The sequence below is a fragment of the Pogonomyrmex barbatus genome, unplaced genomic scaffold, assembly GCF_055798465.1.
Source record: "Pogonomyrmex barbatus isolate J1 unplaced genomic scaffold, ASM5579846v1 scaffold13, whole genome shotgun sequence".
Lineage (NCBI taxonomy): Eukaryota > Metazoa > Arthropoda > Insecta > Hymenoptera > Formicidae > Pogonomyrmex > Pogonomyrmex barbatus.
The window spans coordinates 592,988-615,969 of NW_028297109.1; the positions used below are offsets into that span (position 1 = coordinate 592,988).

At 43.6% G+C, this 22,982-nt stretch overlaps 1 long non-coding RNA gene across 1 annotated transcript in view; it reads left to right on the forward strand.

Moving 5' to 3' along the window:
• The window catches only part of LOC148937506 (uncharacterized), a 35,360-nt gene extending 20,296 nt beyond the window's left edge, over window positions 1–15,064 (forward strand). Inside the window, exon 3 of the long non-coding RNA XR_016138236.1 lies at window positions 14,979–15,064. This is a non-coding gene — a long non-coding RNA (uncharacterized LOC148937506). The remainder of the gene's footprint in view (window positions 1–14,978) is intronic.
• The last annotated feature ends 7,918 nt before the right edge of the window (window positions 15,065–22,982 follow it).

Sequence of the window (22,982 nt, forward strand, 5' to 3'; positions counted from 1 at the left end):
CCTTCACGTGCCAACCATCTATGATTACAACGAGATAATTGGCAGGGAAGCAGAATTTAATGGAGAGTACGAACTCCTAGTGCATGATAAACTCTGGAGTGGACGGCCAGCCCCGCCAGCACCCGCCTCCTCGACGTGTGATCTCCAATTCCGACCTCGGATCTCACTCGAGGAATATCTACGTCGATCATCTTAAGTCACGGTAGGTCAACTGATTTGATAAACTAAATGCAATTTCCGCTGACTCATGTGTAAGAAGGCCCGCCGCGCATACCCGCGATAATTCCATTAAACGATATATTAAAATTGCATGCCACGTGCATATTCCACTGCAACGCTTCTTCTCAACAAAGGAATTCGTTGCGTAAGCAAACATGACCGTTATCGCACAAGGATAGGGAAGACGGAAGGGTTTTATGACCGATCCCTTTTTTTTTAGTACAGTTTTACCTAAGTGTAGCGATTTCACTCGAGGAATGTACGTTCCAGTGCTCTAACTTCTTTGAGAATACACTGAAATATCCGAAATATTATTTAGCATCATGTGCGGACGCACTTCACATTTGCTAGAATCTTTGATTAATAATCGTGATGTGCCTCCCTCGAGCTAATTTAGCACGCGACTCACGCATCCATCCAGCCGTCGCTTTCCGTTATCGCGTCAATTCAGTGCGTTGCATCACCACTTTCGGTTACCGTCGCGTAGATGACTCAGCCGCTAGATGTTTACCCAACAGCGCGGAAATTCTCTGCTATCGTTGCAAAGAATTAATACCTGAGGGCACGCTTACATACCGTCTTGCTTTATCTCATTCTTTCAAATTCGGGTACATCGAACCCGTGGACTTCTGCGAATGTTGTTACGCCTCTCTCTCTATCATCCGCGAGATAGAACATTGCGATGAATGTATCGAAATATATATAGCCGCCCTACAAGTTCTTGAGGAAGAGGGAGAAATAATCGAGAACGCTGAGGGACGATACTACGTCGACGAATCAAACTCCATACGTGATTATTTCGCGGCTGTTAAACTTTTCTCTTTCATTATTCCAACGCGAAGAATAAAAACCAGTTGAGAATATCCAACTCTCCACCTCGATCCAATCGATTCGTTGCTGGTGATTTACCGCTCGATCGCTGGCAGTGTTGCCAACCGGCAGACGTGTCCGCCTTGTCCGGTGCTACGCGGCGTACCACTCCCGCGGACCGTCGCCGCCCGTGACATAACAAAAGGCTCTGCAATTTTTGCGGTACTAAATTAGCCCACTGGCGTGAGGTAACCGACTGCGATCCCTGCTCCGAAGCATTTGTGGCATTCTTAGAATACTTACGCGAAGAAAATACTTCTGTTTATGCACTGCCAAATCCTACCGTTATTGACATAGATGCAGAGATAGGACTGCATGATATTATTTTCTCTAGGAGACTATTGATCTTTTTACATGATATATACGCTCGCAATTCACATCAATAATCAAGTCAAATTAGTTGTAAAAACCAACACGCAGCCCAGCGCGAGCGGACTTGCCCTCACGCGTAGCACGTCTCGCCTGCGACGTAACAGTAGCTATGCCAACAAGACCATACCCGACTTCGATTACACACCGAGAGATACTTATTTGATGATTAAAGACCGAATTGCGGCCGAATGTGTTTTCCTTTGACGTGAGCCTTCCGATTGTCCTCTGCACATAACGCAATTCACAGATAGAAATTGGAATTCATCTACCTTTCGTTGGCCCGGTTCCTGGATTCGGGCTTTTAATTTTCGTTGTCAGCCTGGCGGGTCTCGGGATGCACACTAGCATGCGGGGCGTCTGGAGGCGACGTTGCTGGATTCGGGGGACTTGGAGCTCACAGGCTATTCTTGAAATGTCCTTCGTATTCTGGTTGGTAGATTTCTTTGCACCCGAGCAATTCACTCAAATCACCGGTGAGCGCGGATTTAATTTCATATAGAGTTCGACGAATCGCACGCTGACGTCCGGCGCGGTTTTTGCGTTTATTCGGCATCGAGAGTGACCATGAAGGGAATGTTGCTTCCCTTACAAATTACGAAGAAAAGATTAAGCTTTCTATCACGATGAGAACCTGTAGCCCTCTGTGGGGAATAGTGCGGGTGGACGCACAACTTGCTAGCCAAGAGGCGGGACAGGTTGTCAAATATCTTATAATTTGACGAATTAAAATGCGTGAGAAGTGATACCTCTCTTGGGGAATAGTGCGGGTGGATGCACAACTTGCTAGCCAAGAGAGAAAGCACGGCTTTCCGGGTTGCTTATTATTTGGTTAATTTACGCGTGGTCACTCTACCTCGCAAATTCTGTCGATCGTTTGTTTCGCTAGGATGGATAGAGGATTAGAATTTATTAATTGTTCGACACACACCGATCACTTTTCACTTATATATTGTAAGATATTCAAATACAAAATTAATTGATACAAAGATTGATTAAATTGTAAAACACGTTTAAAATTAGATTTATAAGAGCTTGAATTTAAAATGAGTGACGTTAGATTCACTAGCACTACGATAGAATTGGAATTGATTTGAGATTGGATTCAAGTTACTTCTTAATACTAGAATTGGAATGGAATTTTCTTAATACTAGAAATTAGAAGAGGGAGTTCACGGACTGGAGGTCCTCTCCAGTCGGATTCGCGAGATGAACTGCTCACAGTCGGCCGTGCACTGAAGTGCTTCGATTCGGCGGTTCGAGGCTGCGGCGGCGCTATGGTGGGGTGCACGTGTTAGGTATGGGAGGCGCTGGCGGTGGGGATGCGGCGCTCGCGTGAGAGATTAGAGGATCATCATGGTGGGGCTCGCGGTAGCCCAGGGACGTACCACGTCGGTTCCTTGTTTCATGCTATAGATTTATCATCGTAAAATTGAAAAGGGTAATATCTTTATCATAGGAAACAAAATTGTTAGTTAATGTACTTATTTCGACGTGACAGTGCCATTTTCGATGGGTACAATATTTCATTGTCGAAGTTTCTCGGGGCGTGTAGGCAAGCCCGCAATATATTGCCCCCGCATTACGAAAAGCCCCTCACGCGACTATTAATGACTAAATTACGAGGGCATGCTCATTCCGCGGTCGCCGACGAACCTTGCGATACGGACTCAACTCTCTGACCTGCTCAATAGTGCCTTCGAGTCGATCAAGAGGGTAGCCCAGTATCGGGGAGAACTAACCGCCGTGCACCTTCGACCGAACGAGCATATCCTGGCTTATATAGACCGCGTCAAAGAGATTAGGTCCGCGATAAGAGACGGGGAACGACGCGCTCGCGGTACCTTAAACCCCGCTATTACCCAGAAATAGACGAGATTACAGCGCAGTGTTTCTGCGAGGGGTTACCCACGCCGTATCGTCTGCAGCTGCGGCCAGAGCACTACCACGCGCTCTTCGAAGCATTCGCAGCTGCCAAAATAATCGCGAAACGCGATGAAATTGAACGGCAATGCTACGGTCTGCCCGCGCGGCTAGGACAACCGTCGCCGCGACGACCGCTCGACGCCCCCCGACGCTCACCCGAGCCAAACGCAGGGCGCAACTCGCATTACAGACCGACGTCACCGCCGGGAAGACGACGCTCCCCCCGCGCTTTGACGAATACAGGGGTCGAGAGCGGAATTAATCACTGCGCCCCAAATGGCCGCGAAGAAACGCGATCAACATACCGTTATGAGAACCGGAACACGCCCGGGCCAAGAAATGGAGAAGGGCCACGTGACTCAGCACCGCCGCGGAATGACAAATGGTGCCAATACTGCAAAAACCGCGGCCACGAGATTGAGGAATGCCGAAAACGGCAATATAACAATAGTCGACCCAACGGGCCGGGAAACGGTCCGTAACCAAACTCAGTAATGCAATGACAAAGACTTACATGATGCGTGTAAATTGCGGCAGGGGAAGTTTTCGATTTTCGCGGTCTCTCGAGTTGTTCCCTGCACATTTGCGGTTTTTCTATTCGAGTGCATGCAGCAATAATATCTGTCCTACTTTTAGGAGTAGTTGTAGAGAATATCACTCCTGATTTCCATGTATCTCTTCTTCCGTGGATCAGTGGCGAGCATCCGCAGTGGTGGCAATCTCGGAGTATGGAAGGGGATCAGTTTCCACGTTGGAGAGGACCTCGGTGACCAAAAGCTTCCCGAGAATAATTGTTCGTAGTTTTTATCATAACTTGACGCGACACCAAGCAGATTTTGCAAATGTCGAGGAAGTCGATTGTTTAATTTGTTAAAGAGTTTTTTCAACGATTGCTTCCGACCTGAACGGTGACGACGTTTCAGTGGCATCGCAAAGAGATCTTACTGTAATAATTCATTATAACCTTTTATTTCGTGACTTTAAGCTGTGCTCTTGCACAGAGGAATGCGCTTGGTGACGCAAGCGATAGCATTATCTGCGACATGTTATGTCTCACGGGCGATTCTGTAGTGAGCGCCCCAACTCAATGCATCATGAGAACACAATATTCCGTATTAATTTGCGTTTATTTTCGCACTATCCACGATTCCGACAAGGTGTTGTGCTTCGCGGGCGACTCTCAGGAGCGCCGCACGTTTAGTGCATGCACGAGTACATGAAACCTTGATAATTAAAATATAATTTGAATTTGGAATTTAGAGTAGATAGATCGTCGTAGTTTCTCGTCGAAGCGCCGGCATGTCAAACACGTAACAGCGTCAATCCAGAGGATCGATACAACGAACTAATATGTTTTCATTCAGATTCTTTAGTTTATTTAATGTGATTTGAAAGATCTCTTTATCCTCGCGAACTCGTTTTATTCATTTCGCTAGGATAGGATAGGTGGGATTCGTTAATAATCACTCACGGTTCGATTTTCACTCCGTATAATTGAGATTAAAAATGAATTGATAATAGTATAATGAACAAATTACAATATTAATGACTTAATCGCACTAGTCTTATAAATAGAATTGAACAATGATTCTTAGAATTGGAAAAGATCTCGGTTTAATACGCTAACGTGCCGAGAATTGAATTGAAATTAAAGTACTCGCATCCAATCCTAAGAGAGGATATGTTCACGAGCCAGGAACCTTTCCAACTGGAGTCTCGATGTGAACTGACCGAAGGAGCCTCTGCACTGAGCTCCTTTGTTTTCGGCGAAGTGCGGCGGCGCTCTGGTGGGAGCGGCGGCGCTTGCGTGGGAGGCACTGATGGTAGTAGGGCCCTGGTGGTCGTGTGGGGGATACCAGCGGCTCCCGTGGTAAGAATGTTCTTCATCCAGGGACGCATTACATCTTTTTATTTTTAAATATATTCTTATGTATACGCTGAAATAAATGGAATTGAACGTAATAATTAAAATTTTATATATTGAAATGTTGTTTTGAGAATTTCTTAAAGTACGTCTACGCGCTTGACGTGACACTAGGAAATCTGGAAATATAAAAACAATCACAATTCACAGAACACCGCTCCCCACCTTCCTCTATACTCACAATTTTTCTAAACTATCATTCGACAAGCCAACGCGGAAATCCATCACGCCCTCAGATATTCCCACCCCTTCGGAACCCTTTAAAAACCGCAACTTGGAGCGGATCGCTCTCTTCTCGCTTCTTATCACTCCACGCCTTCACGGACGGGAACATCCAAGGTTGTCGAAAAATCTTTTTCAGTTAGAATCTGTGCGCGATTTTTACATTTTTCGTGTGGTTCGATCCATGATCCAGCCTAACCACCACCCTTCTCGTCCATCACCAGCGGCCGCTACAACAAAAGTAAGTCCATCTTTATCACTTTTTCCCGCGGTAGAGTGGCTGTTTGGTTCGCGATCTCTACATATTTGTTTCATTAAAACACTCCAACATTCCAAATTGGCAAGTCGCCGATTAACTTGGTGAAGCTGCCTCCGCCGATTCCACAACATTCCAACCTGGCAAGCCGCCGATTGATTCGGTGAAGCTGCCTTATCACGATTCTTCAATTTCTTTTTTTTTACCACTCTCACCTCACACTCTCTCTCATGTAACTCTTATTTACATAGTGAACCAAACGAAAGTCATCCCGAACAATCCAACGAAACGGGCATTGCGACACCGTCGGGAGAAGTTAAAATAAGCGGATTCGTCACGAAACCAGACACGCCGAACAACTCGCGGAGCAGTTAATAGACGTAGAACCGAGACTAGCTAACATTACAACAGTACGCTACCGCCCTCCGCTCCGCGGCAGATTTTGAAAAACAATGTACTCCAGAGAAATTCGACGTGGAGAAATTTTTCGATCTCGTCCGTCAATTTCCCCGCTTTCCTACCCATTCACCTCCTGGCCTTTTTCATTAAAAGAAAATTCAAACCCGACAGCCAGTTTTGGGATCAAATCTCAAGACACCAAATTACCGATACCATCCCTATGTATTGTAACGTCCGAAGAGCCGCCATATATTTTTTTTCTACCGCGCATGTAATATCGTCTTAACGTGGCTCACCACCGGGCCGACGACCGAGAATGGCCATTGGCTCTCCTACCGTTCCGCCTAATATGGCGCCCCGCTATATTTATTTCTCTTAGGTGTAGTATATTATAATCATCCTCCTCAATAATCATAGATATTTAGCAAATATGCACTCTACTACCTTTCCTTACTAATTAAAAATAAACATAATACTTAATAAAAGTATACGAAATATCTTATAACAAGGTTTAAATATATATATATATATATATATATATATATATATATATGTGTGTGTGTGTGTGTGTGTGTGTACATATCTAGATCATAATAATAAACAGTCCTTAAATATATTTAAATACAATATCAATATTAATAATAAGCTCATGTTAACGATAGCGATACCGGCGATCAATTAATTATAAGATAATATTACTATAACAAACTCTCAACACTGTTTCAGCGCATTACTCCCGGTCAGCCGCGTTCTGATTGGCTGACCAATGCACGCTATAGATACGTATATCTAGCCTAGCTACATAACCCGCGCCACGCCAGCGCCGCGTACGTTGGCATATCCACGCCATCCGCCATCTTGCCCCACAGCGCCGCCGCAGTCGAGCGCTGCAGTGCCCGCCGAAACACTGACACTTCAGTGCGCGCCGCGGAACCGTCAACACGTGCCACTCTCGTCGTCAAGCGTCTTATTTCCACTTCTAGTATACAGTTCAACTTCTAATACGTAATTCGACTTCTAGCGTATAGTTCCATTTCTAAATAAGTAGTCTCAATTGTTCATTTTTGTGTTATTGAATGATATCTCGTGAGTGTAATCTTGAATCGAATGTCTAAATAAATTAGTATTATAATTGAACTTCCACGTGTCCATTCTTTCGCGCGTCACCGCATCGGTTAGTGAAAGTGTTCGCGAGGTAGTGAGGTTTCACGCGTTATTAAACAATTCTCAAATTTGATTTATCGTCCATTATAGCAAGAACGCCGAGGTCCTTCCGGAGCAGGTGTTGTGCGTTCATCCGCACTTACCACGGAGGTTCGAAATTCTTGTCCGCGATAGATTCAATCGTTCCCACGCGAAGCCGAAACGCAACGCGAATTGGCTCGCCGCTGAACGATAACCCTTTGAAAACCTCCGTTTAACAATTGAACAATCGAAGCCTCGAATGCCGAAAGGCAGGAAGAATCGCGCTGGTCGGAAGACCTCGATTCGACACTTGGAATACGACCTCCACGTGGCATCCATCTTCGACCATAACGAGGCCATCGGCGAGACTACTAGGTTCGACGGAGAGTACGAGCTCCTGGTGCACGACAGACTCTGGAGTGGACGACCGGCCCCGTCAACGCCTGCCGCTTCGACAAGCGAACTCCAGTTCCAGCCTCGAATCTCCCTCGAGGAGTATCTGCGCAGAGTATCTTAAGCCACAGTAGGTGAATTGATTCAACAAACGAAATATAAGCCTCCCGCGCGTAGGAATCCTCGCGTCATCTCGTTGATTTAAATGTAAGGGCCTCGCCGCGTGTATCGCAATTATCTCATTAAACAATATATGAAAAATTACGCGCCACGTGTATATTTCGGAACGACGCTTATATCGTAGAAGAATTTCGTTGCGTCAGCGTAAACGTGACCGTCTATCACACAAAAAATAAGAAAAGCGACTCGGCCGGAAGGATTTTACGACCGACCCTTTGTTTTTTTTTTGGGGTACAGTTTTTGCTCCGTGCGTCGGTTTCACTCGAGGAATGCACGTTCCAGTGTTCGTTTCTAACTTCTTTGAGAATTGAACATTGAAATATCCGGAATATTATTTAGCATCATGTGCGAACGCACTTCACATTTGCTAGAATTTTTGATTAATAATCGTGATGTGCCTCCTTCGAGCTAATTTAGCACGCGGCTCACGCACCCATCCAGCCGCCGCCTTCCGTTATCGCATTAATTCAGTGCGTTGCATCACCGTTTTTGGTTACCGCCGCGTAGATGACTCAGCCGCTAGGTGTTTACCCAACAGCGCGGAAATTCTCTGCTATCGTTGCAAAGAATTAATACCTGAGGGCTTACATACCGTCTCGCTTTATCTCATTCCCTCAAATTCGGGTACACCGAACCCGTGGACTTCTGTGAATGTTGTTACGCCCCTCTCTCCATCATCCGCTGGATAGAATATTGCGGCGAATGTACCGAAATATATATAGCTGCCCTACAAGTCCTTGAGGAAGAGGCGGAAATAATCGAGAACGCTGAGAACGATACTACGTCGACGAATCAAACTCCGTACCCGACGTGATTATTTCGCGGCGACTGTTAAACTTTTCTCTTTCATTATTCCAACGCGAAGAATAAAAACCAGTTGAGAATATTCAACTCCCCACCTCGATCCAATCGATTCGTTGCTGGCGATTTACCGCTCGATCGCTGGCAGCGTTGCCAACCGGCAGACGTGTCCCCCTTGTCCAGTGCTACGCGGCGTACCGTTCCCTCGGATCGTCGCCGCCCGTGACGTAACAGTACATTTCCCGTGACCCTCTTCCCTACTTCGTTCGAGTCAAGGCTTTCCGCAGCGCTCACCCTGATCCCTCGCCACACCCGCAACCCGATCCCATCGACATGTTCGCGATCACCAATTTTTTGTCCCAATTGGAACAATTGGATATATAAATACCAGATTTTTTTCGTTTCGAAATTTATATATAAAATTTTTTTGTAATCAATTTTCTACACTCAAATGTACACAATAAATTTGCGAATTAACATATTGTATTTCTTTTGTCTTTATTATTATTAAATCAGTTAACTCGAATTTCGCCTCAATTTATTTACCCAAAACTTGATCCCGAACCGTTCACGGCTCCCTGAGGATCGCACGAGATCCATCTCTGGTAAAAGAGATTCGGTTCTCTGTCCAAAAAACGGATCACCGATAACGCTGGCGCAGGTAAGGGTTATAACGTCACCGACGCTGATCTGATTCCTGTTCCCTTAACGCGCGTTCGGCTCGCGGATTGACCTCATGACGTCGATCTGTGAGAACAGAAAAGGTTCCGTACGTCCATCCGGGTTCTCCTCCTCCTGACGGAAGATATTATCTTTCCTCCAGAACTTCGGATGTAACAATTCTGTTATAGAAGAAAATGGGAATTCCATGTATAAACACTTGGCTGCTTCCATGTAGTACGTTAAAGATAGAGATTGTAAAAGTGGACTTGCCAACAAAATTCTGGATGCAGTTACACAATAATAAAAAGGATTTTGAAGAAATGCTAGAACAAAATCGCCAAATGAAATGTCAAGGACGCGCGTTATGCTATCGACAAATCATATTGAATGTGTTGTCATTCAAGGAGAAAAATGGTAACAAGGATTAATAACTAAAATCAGAGAAGACGACACTGCTTTGATCGCTCTAAGAGATTGGGGACGCACTGTCGTACGATCCTTCGTCAAAATTTATCACCGAGGATAAATTTCAAAAATTTGAATGGTAAGCCGTTCCTTGTGGGCTTGCCTACACTGGACCTAATCCAGCAAAAGGCATGGCCGCGACGCGCCAAAGAACAATTGAAATTCTTAATTAAAAGACGTAGAGGATGGATAACAATTCTCAGTAGCAATGAAACCGCGCTCATAAAATTAGAAATAAGAAATGAATGCGAAGATCGATGGAAGGACGTGAAGGAGATAGTCATCGAGTTAGATCATACCAAGCAAATATTGAATAGCGTACCTCCTCCGGTATAATTATAATAATATTAATAATAGGATTAACAATAGGATTAAGACTAACCATAATTTAATAAGAGCCAATAACAATATAGTAGAAAGAGCCTGACTTTGTTCTTGTTGTACTTTTCTAGCAAATGCCTTATCTGTTTTTTTATTTATTAACCACTAATATAAAGTATCTATCTATAAACAAATGATAAGAAAATTTAACTTAATCATTTTAATAGTCATAATTTTATTCTTACCCTTAAATTGCTTTCATTATCATTTTATTTTAAATTACTGTATTATCATTAATACTTTCATAATAAAAATAATACTATTTAGAGATACTTATAGATAAGTAACAAGCCTAATATAGTTTACTAAACCATCTTTCTTTTTATTAGTTCTGTTATTATTATTATTTGATAAAAGAATTTTGTTATAAATTACAGTACCAAATGCCAGGTTATAATTCTTTCATCTAGACCCGAGCAAATACAGCAGTAACAGATCCAGTCCACACCTATCATTTCCTGACAAAGTTTCGATGCATTACTCGTACAGGGGAACGCGATTTATTGATAACACTAAGATGTGCTACTCCTGTTATTTAAACATACCAACTGAACTAAAAAATCGATACAAGCTGATAGTGCCGCATAATCTGGTCCATATAAAATCAGTATGCGGAGATATGATACAATTGTAGCAAAACACTAATTTCAATGAAACCAGCTGATGAATATTGAGAATGCATCAAAACGTATTCACATGCCGACAAGGACATTTTAAAGCAAGGATGGGGTATATCACATCATGTGGATAAGCTAAGTATATCAACTGCTTAAAACCTAATGCCTGATACTTCATACTTGATAACGACTGTCAAAGAGAAAAAAATCATATTATCTCATTTCAGTCCCTCTAGAATAAACTTCCTATATAGTAAGGAAAGAATGTATATGTTCAATATAAATATTGAATATTCTAGTAATAATGCTATTGTTAAAATCATAGCAAACTAATAATAGAAAACGATACGTAATATTAATTAAAAAAAACAACTTTATATGTATACAAAAATAATTAATAAGATAATTATTCTTCCACTTCCATGTTCTATACTTGATACGTTTTTTTATTTCTGTAAAAAGGGAAGAATAACTACCCTTTTTGTTTAACTAGAGACAATTATTTAGGACGAAATATATAAACAAACAGAAGAAGTAGGAAAGTTAATAATAAAATTTTATCTTAGAAAAGCTGTTTCTTACTGCTGCAGCAAGTAATTCTCCTTTCTTTTATATGTATGGACGTCTTGACTTTAAAATATTATTTATTTAACATCGTGTACCCCAACATTTGTCTAAGGTGGGGGGTGTTACGTCCAGTGGACTCTACGATTCTTTTCTTTCCTCAAAAGCGTTATTAATAATATTTTTTTTCTCTTATATAAGAATATTAGTTTCGACCTTTTATTAATAAGATAAACAGACACGAAGCAAGAGAAAGAGAATTGTAACTGCTCCAACTATTCTTATATATTAGAACGAGTTTTTTATTTAATGAAAAAAGAATATTAAATATTATAAATCCTCAGGTTGGATCTGTTGCAAGTCTGTATCAAGTATAAGCATACAACGGACTGAGACACGATATCTAATCTAAACATCCTGTCTAGCTCGGATCCTGTCTTATCCTTTCCTACCTCAGATTCCCAGAACCAACATCCCTCCTCTATAAGAATCAGACTCTTCTGGGGCGCACAGCCATTCTTTTCCATTTTTTCATTCAGAGGCCCATTTATCCGGTACTATTTTTGTAAATTCTCATTTAGTGTGGACCAGCATTTATCAATCATTATTTTTTTTCATTTTTTTTTATTCAACTAATAAATTAAAAGCAAGTCAACCTTTCAGAAAAATATCCAGGCTCATTCTTCACTAATCTTGATCTTAATCGACTATTGTGACGTCCTGGGAGACCCTGGTAGATCGGACGGAGCCGAAATCAGCAGATCCTCGACCGCTACACTCACATGTTGTTTGTAGAGTTCTTTTTCCGTGCGGTTAAGAGGGTAAAACTTCAGGATTAGGTATTGCGAAGGAAATGGGTAACAGGAATGTCGAAGTGACTTTTATTTTCAAGAAAGAATTTGAATTTCGGGAATAAGGAATAAATGTCACACTTGTTATATTCCAATCGGGATTTATTTACTATTGCAAATGTTATATGTACTAATCCATTTATGGAATGCGATACGCGATTAAGAATTATATTGTTCGTAAAATGGCGAATTGCTCAGGCGCTAAGGTGATCAAAAATGCTTAACCCCCAAATAAATGTTTAGCTATCCCCGAACAAATGCGGAAAGTCGTTACTTGGGGTTTTTATATGTTTCCAAAAATATCCAAGAAATAGGGTGACCTAAATTCTGATGTGGTGATTCTATAAAGCCTGTCTGAATAAAGCCTGTTAAAGACCAAACGGTCTTGGCACAGTTTGCCTACTATTAGCCTACTTTCACTTGTGAGTTATCTATGACTCACATGTTTAAGATTTCTAGTTGTTCTTGACATAGTTTTCTATCGGTTAGCTTGCCTACATTCATTGTGAGTCAGCGATGACTCACAGCATTAGAATATTATGGCGGCCTTGACATTTAACGCTGGTCCACTTTCACTTGCAGACTGACCATGAGTCATATTTGGGAACATTCAGTCGACCTACTTTTGCTTTTAAAGAGTTATACTTTGTTATAATAATTCCTTTTTTTTTATAGTTAACAAACATACCGTTTACTCAATTTAAAGCTTTTACATATTAGTCTTTACAATGTCGTTTTAGATATACTTTACAATATTTGTAATAATAATGATTATATCGTATAGTTAGTATATCTAAAATATATCAATATCATCTTTTTACATTTATAATACATTATTTATTGTAATACATTATTTATTAAATACCTTCAGGTACAGAATGGCTCTGCGATTGGTTAAATTATTAGAATAGTTTCCATGCATATTAATATCCAGGATTTTTATCATAGCCATAGGATTAGTGTTAATGATAAAAGAGAAGCAATAATAAATATAAGCTTAAGATGAAGGTTTCTAGAAATTGAACCGATTTATACATAGAGATTTGCTTTCTGAATTGATCTGGGTTTTTGAGATAAGTGTAAGCAAGTTTATAATTATTTGAATATCTTCTAAATGGTATGATTTAGATAGGTATGTGTAATGAGTTAAGTTGCAGGATTTCCTATGTGCTGTCCAAATCTCTTGTCACGTCAAGCGCGTAGACATATTTTAAGAAATTCTCAAAACAACATTTCAATATATAAAATTTTAATTATTACGTTCAATTCCATTTATTTCAGCGTATATATAAGAATATATTTAAAAATAAAAAGACGTGATGCGTCCCTAAATGAAGAAGATTCCTACCACGGGAGCCGCTGGTATCCCCCACGATCACCGGAGTCCTACCATCAGTGCCTCCCACGCAAGCGCCGTCGCTCCCACCAGAGCGCCGCCGCACTTCAAGCCGCCGAAAACAAAGGAGCTCAGTGCAGAGTGTTACGTCACAGGCGGCGACAGTCCGCGGGAACGGTACGCCGCGTAGCACCGGACAAGGGGGACACGTCTGCCGGTTGGCAACACTACCAGCGATCGAGCGATAAATCGCCAGCAACGAATCGATTAGATCGAGGTGGAGAGTTGGATATTCTCAACTGGTTTTTATTCTTCGCGTTGGAATAATGAAAGAGAAAAGTTTAACAGTCGTCGCGAAATAATCACGTCGGGTGCGGAGTTTGATTCGTCGACGTAGTATCGTCCCTCAGCGTTCTCGATTATTTCCCCCTCTTCCTTAAAGACTTGTAGGGCGGCTATATATATTTCGGTACATTCGTCGCAACGTTCTATCTCGCGGATGATGGAGAGAGGGGGGGCGTAACAACACTCGCAGAAGTCCACGGGTTCGGTGTACCCGAATTTGAAGGAATGAGATAGAGCGAGACGGTATGTAAGCGTGCCCTCAGGTATTAATTCTTTGCAACGAAAGCAGAAAATTTCCGCGCTGTTGGGTAAACACCTATCGATTGAGTCATCTACGCGGCGGTAACCGAAAGCGGTGATGCAACGCACTGAATTGACACGATAACGGAAGGCGGCGGCTGGATGGGTGCGTGAGCCGCGTGCTAAATTAGCTCGAAGGAGGCACATCACGATTATTAATCAAAAATTCTAGCAAATGTGAAGTGCGTTCGCACATGATGCTAAATAATATTCCGGATATTTCAATGTTCAATTCTCAAAGAAGTTAGAAACGAACACTGGAACGTGCATTCCTCGAGTGAAACCGACGCACGGAGCAAAAACTGTATCCAAAAAACAAAGAGTCGGTCGTAAAACCCTTCCGGCCGAGTCGCTTTTTTTATTTTTTGTGTGATAGACGGTCACGTTTATGCTGATGCAACGAAATTCTTCTACGATATAAGCGTCGTTTCCGAAATATACTCGTGGCGCATAATTTTTCATATATTGTTTAATGAGATAATTGCGATACACGCGGCGAGGCCCTTACATTTAAATCAACGAGATGACGCGAGGATTTCCACGCGCGGGAGGCTTATATTTCGTTTGTTGAATCAATTCACCTACCGTGGCTTAAGATGCTCTGCGCAGATACTCCTCGAGAGAGATTCGAGGCTGGAACTGGAGTTCGCTTGTCGAAGCGGGTAGTCTCACCGATGGTTTCATTATGGTTGAAGATGGATGTCACGTGGAGGTCGTACTCCAAGTGTCGAATCGAGGTCTTCCGACCAGCGCGATTCTTCCTGCCTTTCGGTATTCGTGTGAGGCTTCGATTGTTCAATTATTAACGAAGGTAAACGAAGGTAAACGAAGGTTTTCATAGGGTTATCATTCAGCGGCGAGCCAATTCGCGTTGCATTTCGGCTTCGCGTGGGAACGAATCTATCGCGGACAAGAATTTCGAGCCTCCGTCGTGGTAAGTGCGGATAAACGCACAACACCTGCTCCGGAAGGACTTCGGCGTTCTTGCTATAATGGACGATAAATCAAATTTGAGAATTGTTTAATAACGCGTGAAACCTCACTACCTCGCGAACACTTTCACTAGCCGATGAGGTGACGCGCGAAAGAATGGATACGTGGAAGTTCAATTATAATACTAATTTATTTAGACATTCGATTCAAGATTACACTCACGAGATATCATTCAATAACAAAAATGAACAATTGAGACTACTTATTTAGAATTAGAAATGGAACTATACGCTAGAAGTCGAATTACGTGTTAGAAGTTGAACTGTATACTAGAAGTGGAAATAAGACGCTTGACGACGCGCACGAGTGTGGCACGTGTTGACGGTTCCGCGGCGCGCACTGAAGTGTCGGTGTTTCGGCGGGCATTGCAGCGCTCGGCTGCGGCGGCGCTGTGGCGCAAGATGGCGGATGGCGTGGCTACGCCAACGCACGTGGCGCTGGCGTGGCGCAGGTTATGTAGCTAGGCTAAATATATGTATCTGTGGCGTGCATTGGTCAGCCAATCAGAACGCGGCTGACCAGGAGTAATGATGTAACAGTGTTGAGAGTTTTGTTATAGTAATATTATCTTATAATTAATTGATCGCCAGTATCGCTATCGTTAACATGAGCTTATTATTAATATTGATATTGTATTTAAATATATTTAAGGAGTATTTATTGTTATGATCTAGATATGTATATATATATTTAAACATTGTTATAAAATATTTCGTATACTTTTACTAAGTATTATTGTATTATAATTAAGTAAGGGAAGGTAGTAGAGTGCATATTTGCTAAATATCTATGATTATTGAGGAGGATGATTATAGTATATACTACATCTAAGAGAAATAAATATGGCGGGGCGCGCTATATTAGGCGGAACGGCAGGAGAGCCAATGGCCGTTCTCGATCGTCGGCCCGGCGGTGAACCACGTTAAAACAATATTACATGCGCGGTAGGAAAAAAGTATATGGCGGCTCTCCGGACATTACACCTCCCCCCCTAAGAAGAAATGCAGGGCCAGGTGCCCTGCGTTTCTCCTGGTCTACTAGAGGTTAGGTTGCGAAAGTTTTGAGCTACAATTGTTTTACTTATGTTTATTCGTCTTATATGCTAGCGCTGGTAAATAGTTATCGCACTTATTTGTCTCTATACTATGTCCTCGCGTAAGTACTTCCACAGCTCACTGTAGGAACGTGTGTGCTCATCCTTGTCGTCCTTTCCTGGTGCGGTGGCTTGCGGAGGTTCGTCACCAGCTTCTCGTCGAGGCGGCATGAGGCGCTCGGTACTGTGTGCGTTGTGTTGAGTTATCGGCCTGCCCATGTGCAACAACAGGTTGGTAATTGAGGACCAAACGGCTCTCAACAAATAGATACTCCAACCGTATATGCTGTGCAGCGCATATCCGTGGATGATGGTGTCTATAACCAGCTTGATTACTCTGGCTATTACAAATATCGCTAGGACTCCAGCGCTGGCGGAGCCGAAGGTTATGAACCTGTTCCAGATTCGCTTTCCAGCGCTCTCTGCAATTTTATCGAGGGTTTCCTCATCGAGTTGATTGACTAGCGAGATGTTATCTCCCGGGATGTCTTGCCCCAGCGCTCCCCGCGCTATTGTATTTAACATGGACGGTTTCTCAACCGGGAACATAATATGGTCCCTTAGGCGGTCGAGATCGTCGGTGGAGTAGATCCCGCTCGTCGCAAACGCGTCCGGACTTACATACTTCCACTTGGGTGTGGAGAGCGGCTGTATAATTGGAGGTGAGAGTCTCTAATGGCTTAATGGTTAGCCTGTACCAGACATCATTCAATTTGTACATGCTAGGCAATAGTTTGTTGCAGCTCTTATGCGTACCCTTACGAGTAAATATCCCAGTGCGGGGCAACAAGAAATACGTAGTGTTCTTGTATGTAATCGGGAGCTCATTGTGGCATGTCTCTGTGTGCCTCAGCTTACAGGTCACTGGCACGCACTGAATGATATGGATGACCTCATCGGCGGTCACAGCGGTGTACTCAGGCGACTTCATCACTCGGTAGGTCATCTCATCAGGAGCTATCGCGGAGAGGGACAAGGCGTTCTGCAGGATCTGCCTCTTCAGTGCGCACTTTTGCTCATAATATCATGATAGAGCCGGGTGAGCTTGCGATGCAGAAAGTAATTGTTTTGTAAAGAAAAACTTTATTTAATTTGTACTATTACTCTTTTTGTTTGTATTGTTAATAAAAATTTAAATTTTATATAGAACAACTAATCTTTGCATCGCGATGACTTTACATAAATTTTTTTAAATTTTCAAAATACTTATGTAAAAAGAGTTGTAATTTTTATCATTATTTCTTAATTACATTTCTTGAAATACATTTCTATTTTATATTTAAATAATTTGTAATTCAAGTTGTAAACTACCGCGAAATTTTTTATATTTTTAAATGCGATGTACGATCTCATAATTTTTTATTTTTTAAATAAAAATAGTAATACGTCTTTACATTTCCATTCAAACAGTCCTACTTCCGCGCGTAGATAACTTCGTAGTCGATAACCAGGTGAGGAAATGAGAGCAACAAAGATTGGAATAACAAATAATTCTTTTATTGCGACAGAGGTTATAATAAATATGTATAACTATTTTACGATATTATTAATTCCTGACGGTCGCGGTGTATATCGCGGGACGCGAGGGGCGGGTGACGTGCGGTCGGTGTGTCGCCGGCGCGATCAGCTTAGGATCACGCGGTGCGCGCGTGATAAATTCCGCGGCTGTTTTCGCGAACAGCTAATTTTGACAGGAAGTCGACTCAGATGGAGGGTAATCCGACGAGACCAGAGAGTACCTTGGTGCTCAGAGTCGAGAGTGCTCGACGCCACCGGGATGCACCGGTGTTTTGTCGGTCAGGGAGTGTTTTGACAAATGTAACGAGCGATTGTATCGAGGTGCTTCTCGATGCATTCTCGTAAGGTATTCGGAGATGGTCAACCGTGGTCAGACGTACCCGTGCTGGGGTGCTCCCCAGTACTTCACGATTGACTTGCTAGGATTCGGAAAGGCTTCTCTTCGCACGATGCTGTGTTCGAGATACCGGGAACGGGACAGGTGCTTTCCGTGAAAAGCGAGCCCCTTTTATCCGAGATCGGTCGCGGTATTTCGATACGGAGGTTTCGGATTGGCCGATTTCGGTTAGGTTCCCCTTCTATGGATAGATAGGAGATTCGGGGAAGGATCGAAAACGGAGGCGCAGTGGTCAGCGCGGTACGGGGAGCGCGATGACTTGATGGCGCAATGTTCGGTGTGGGAAGCGCTTGCTCCTAGACCCGGCATTTCTAGACGCGGTGCAAGCGATGTGCTCCGCGAAGTTGAGCACGAATGCCGGCGTGGATTCTTCGAGATACCTCAGAGAAATCTTATGCTGGTGTAATTAAAAAATAGGCGCAATGCACCGGTTTGCGACGGTGAGTCGCATTCCGCTTGGTAATCGGCGGTCCTTGACGAGTGGTAAGTCGAGGGAAGTTGAAAAACGAAGCGAGGGGAAGTCGCTTTGTTACACCATACTGTAAATATATTTTTATATTATTACACCTTCATTAAAATGAATTTTCTCAATTAATAATGTTTAAGAGAAAATAACAATAAGAAAAAGAAGATGGAAAGGAAACAAGGAGAAAAGAAAAATTTTCGAAAAAGTTCTGATGTTTAGAATTTTTTAATGTTTTGGAACGTCTGTTTTGTAACAAATTATCTTATTTAATTTCTCAGGCCATATTCCGTACGAAACTAATACTCGACAATCTTTATATTTATGTACGGAATGCTGTGTTGGAAAATAGGATCGACTATTTCTACTTATTTAACGTTTCTTAATATTTAGCAATTTAAATTATCAATTATCTTTTTTATAATATTATACTAATACGTTGACTGTCATTGTACAATCACGTAATTTTGTCCGCAAAGTTATTAATTTTATTACATTTCTAAGAGAATTTTGGAATATATATCATGTTGTATTGCAAAAATAATTTTATATAATTATTTTATATAATTCTTATATTCTTCTTTATTACAGTTACAGTTTTTCTGCATACATTTATATAACAATGTATTTTAATAAATATTATATGTGAAAGTTACACGTGATATCATATAACAGTTTTTTAATTATGTCACTCTTCTTCTCAATGATTATTCTATGGCGGTCACCGCCACTCTGGCCCAGCAACGAGCGCGCCGGCGCGCGCCGCCGCGCTGCCACGCGCCGACACCGTGGGCCCGCGCACGGGAGTGACACACGCTCGCCACGAGATGGCCAGCCGTCCGACCGTCTGCTCGTGCGCGGAAAGCAGTAGGGCCCGTCTGCGCACGAGAGTGATACACGCGCTCGCCACGAGATGGCCAACCGGACAATCATCAACTCGTGCGCGGAAGACCACACGGCTGCTATATAAGAGCGGCTAGCACCAACAACCGGCACTACCCCTCAGTGCGCTCTGGGGCCCGTACACGGCTAAGGAAGCACTGAGGTCCGACCGCTTGCGGTCAATTACACGGCCTTTTGCGGCTGGCGTTACCAACTCCTCATAGGTCGTACTCTCCCCTCGGTGGCCGTTCACGCCATAGAGGGGCTCCTCACTCTCCGACGGGGCCGTTCACGCCGTGCTTCCTCTCGCCGAACTCTCCTCAGCGGCCGTTCACGCCGTTGAGCGGGACTCTAGACATCCCTGCCGAGAGGCACCTGGACGAGCCACAGACTCCGGAGGAAGGCCACGCCGCGGAGACGACGCCGGAGTACGCCGCCAAGGATCAGACTCCGCCACCACGTCGCAGCCACCTCTGCACAGCCGCCGACCTCGCAGCCGCATCCGCCCGTGCCCTAGCAGCCTGCTGGCTGCCATCACCGCGGGGAGGCCTACCCCCGCCGCCAGGACCAGCGCAGAGCGGACTTCCCGGCTGGGAGGACGACGAGACAGCCAGGCGCCGACGCATCCCGGAACACCGGTGACACCGCGCCGACCAGAGCCCGCGCCGCCAGCGCGGAGGAGCGACCATCGCCCCACGGCCTCGAAGCGAGAACGATTAGTCGAATTATTTGGCGCCCTCTCGACTTCCTCCTCATCAGCGGATAGCCACACGTCCGGCCCAACACCACGGACGCCACCGCGTCCAAGCGCAGCAGCTCCGCGGACTTTCCCGCCTACGCCGGGCCGCAACATCCACTTTCCGGCCCGCAGGGACGCACGCAGCGAATCAACTACCCCGCAACGGGCGAGGTTCTCGCCCCAGATCGCGGCACATCGCTGCCCGTCGGTCCCAGGCTTCACCGGACTACGACCGGAGCCCACTAGCAGTCCGTGGCGCCTCATACCCCTGGACCTGGGGAGCATCACGCGGGGAACGCCCCGCCGAGACCATCGGCAACCTTCGTTCCACGCCGCCTCTCAGACCGAGGCCTCGCCATCCGTCGAAGTCGCACTAACGACCCGAGCCAGGACGACTCACCACGGCGGAGCTGGTGCCCGTGAGAGACGCGCACAACGGTACCGGGAGGAACCTCACGACCCGGTCACCGCCGGAGGCACTGCATACACGCGAGGGACACAGACCCCCCACGCCGCGCTCCTAATGTACACGACGTCTTTACTATAAATATATAAGAATGTACTTGTGAGAATCGCCTATCTCTGGGAACCAGCACGACAAACCTTTCTTTCCCTGTCGCCCATTCCGCTTTGCACTCGAGAAGCAGACAGCGGACTGGCTGCGCCGGAGACTCATCAGATGCACAACGTTTTCATTGGTGGACATACGAACCACCACATTGGTGTACCCAAACACCATAATTCTATCCGGTCTGATTTTTCATTTATGGTCTACATTGTAAATGTTTATTGTATTTTATATATTATATTATTTATTACATTATTTATTACATTTATTTATTACATTAATTTATGGGCGTACATAGAATAGAAATATTAATAATTTCGTCATAAATAAAAATAAGAAACAATAAACATATTTGCAATGTAGACCACAAAGTTTTTTGGACAAGTTACAGAACCTTGTATGTAATCTAAACCCATACAAGCGATGATACGTTGTTCTAAATTGTCCAAAAGTTTTGAATTTATTGGAAAATTTCCTGTTCGATTCCGTTCATTTCTTATTTTTGTCTTCTTTGATGAGTTGCTTTTTATATCTCTCCATACCTAAACAAAAGCAATGTATAATATACCTAGTCTGGCCAAAAATTCTGTCCCTAAATTTGAATTCGAAAATTTCGAAAACGAATTGACATTTGATGGTTTGTTGTTTCTGTATGACATAAATAGGTCTTCTAGAAAAATATCACTTGATGTTAACTATCCAAGCTGAAGATATGGAGTGGGGTGTGAAAGAAAATCGAGTCGCGGTTATAGCTCTACACAAGTGCAAAAAAAGCCGGTCGAGATTTTCAATCTGTTGCGGTCGCTAGGAATTACTAAAAAATTCGTATACCGTACCATCAAAAGGTTCAGTGAAATGTCCTCTATCGATGACAAACCTAGAAGTGGCCGCCCGCGGGTTTCCAGGACGCCAGCGGCGATCAAAGCTGTTGCTGAGCGAATTCGAAAGAATCCCCTCCGTAAGCAGAAAATCTTGTCTAGAGAGATGAAGATTCCACCTAGGACTATGTCACGCATCATCAAACAAGACTTGAAGCTTGCCGCTTACCGACGAAGTATAGGACATCGCTTAACAGCAGCTTTACGCAACATAAGAGCGACCAGAGCGAAAAAACTGTTTCTGAAGCACGCTAAGGGCGGGTACCGAAGAATCCTGTTTACCGATGAGAAAATTTTCATCGTAGAAGAGAAATACAACCGTCAAAATGACAGGATCTACGCTCACAGCTCTCAAGAAGCTTCGCAGAAGATTGCTAAGGTGGAAAGAGGCCATCACCCGGCTTCTGTCATAGTTTGGTAGGGCGTGTCATACGAGGGAGTCACCGAGCTCCATTTTTGCCAACAAGTACACGTAAAAACTAAGGCGGCAAATTACCAGAGTGACATTTTGAAGCCTGTTGTAAAGCCACTCACTCAAACATTGTTTTCCGATGAGCATTGGATATTCCAATAAAACTCTGCTCCAGCACACAAGGCACGAATCACTCAACAGTGGCTAAAAGATAATTTACCGGAGTTTATCGCATGCGAAGATTGGCCCTCTGGAAGTCCCGACCTCAACCCCTTGGACTACCGACTCTGGACAGTTTTAGAGGAGAAGGCATGCTCGAAACCTCACCGTAATATCGAGTTAAAGCATGATTTGGTGGCAGCAGCGGCTTCGATATCTCTGGAAACGGTGCGTGCGGTGATAGACAAGTGGCCAAATCGATTGAATATGTGTGTGAAAGCAAAAGGTGGTCACATTGAATAAATTGCATGTTTATCCAATAAATTAGGAAATAAAAAATAACATACAATGTATTTTATTCATTTTTGTTCGTTTTACTTCAAAATATGTACAATTTTAAGAGGGACATAATTTATGGCAAGACTATGTATAATGTATATAATGTATATAATGTATTGTGATGTATTGTGGCGCCCTGAGGACTTTAACTACTCCACTCCGGAGCATTTCTGGTTCCTGCGTTCACTCGTAGGAAGGGCGAAAGCGCAGGTGAACTACGAATAAAACGAACTGCGTGCATAATTGTGCGAATTTCCTTGTCTTTTGTTGTTTTA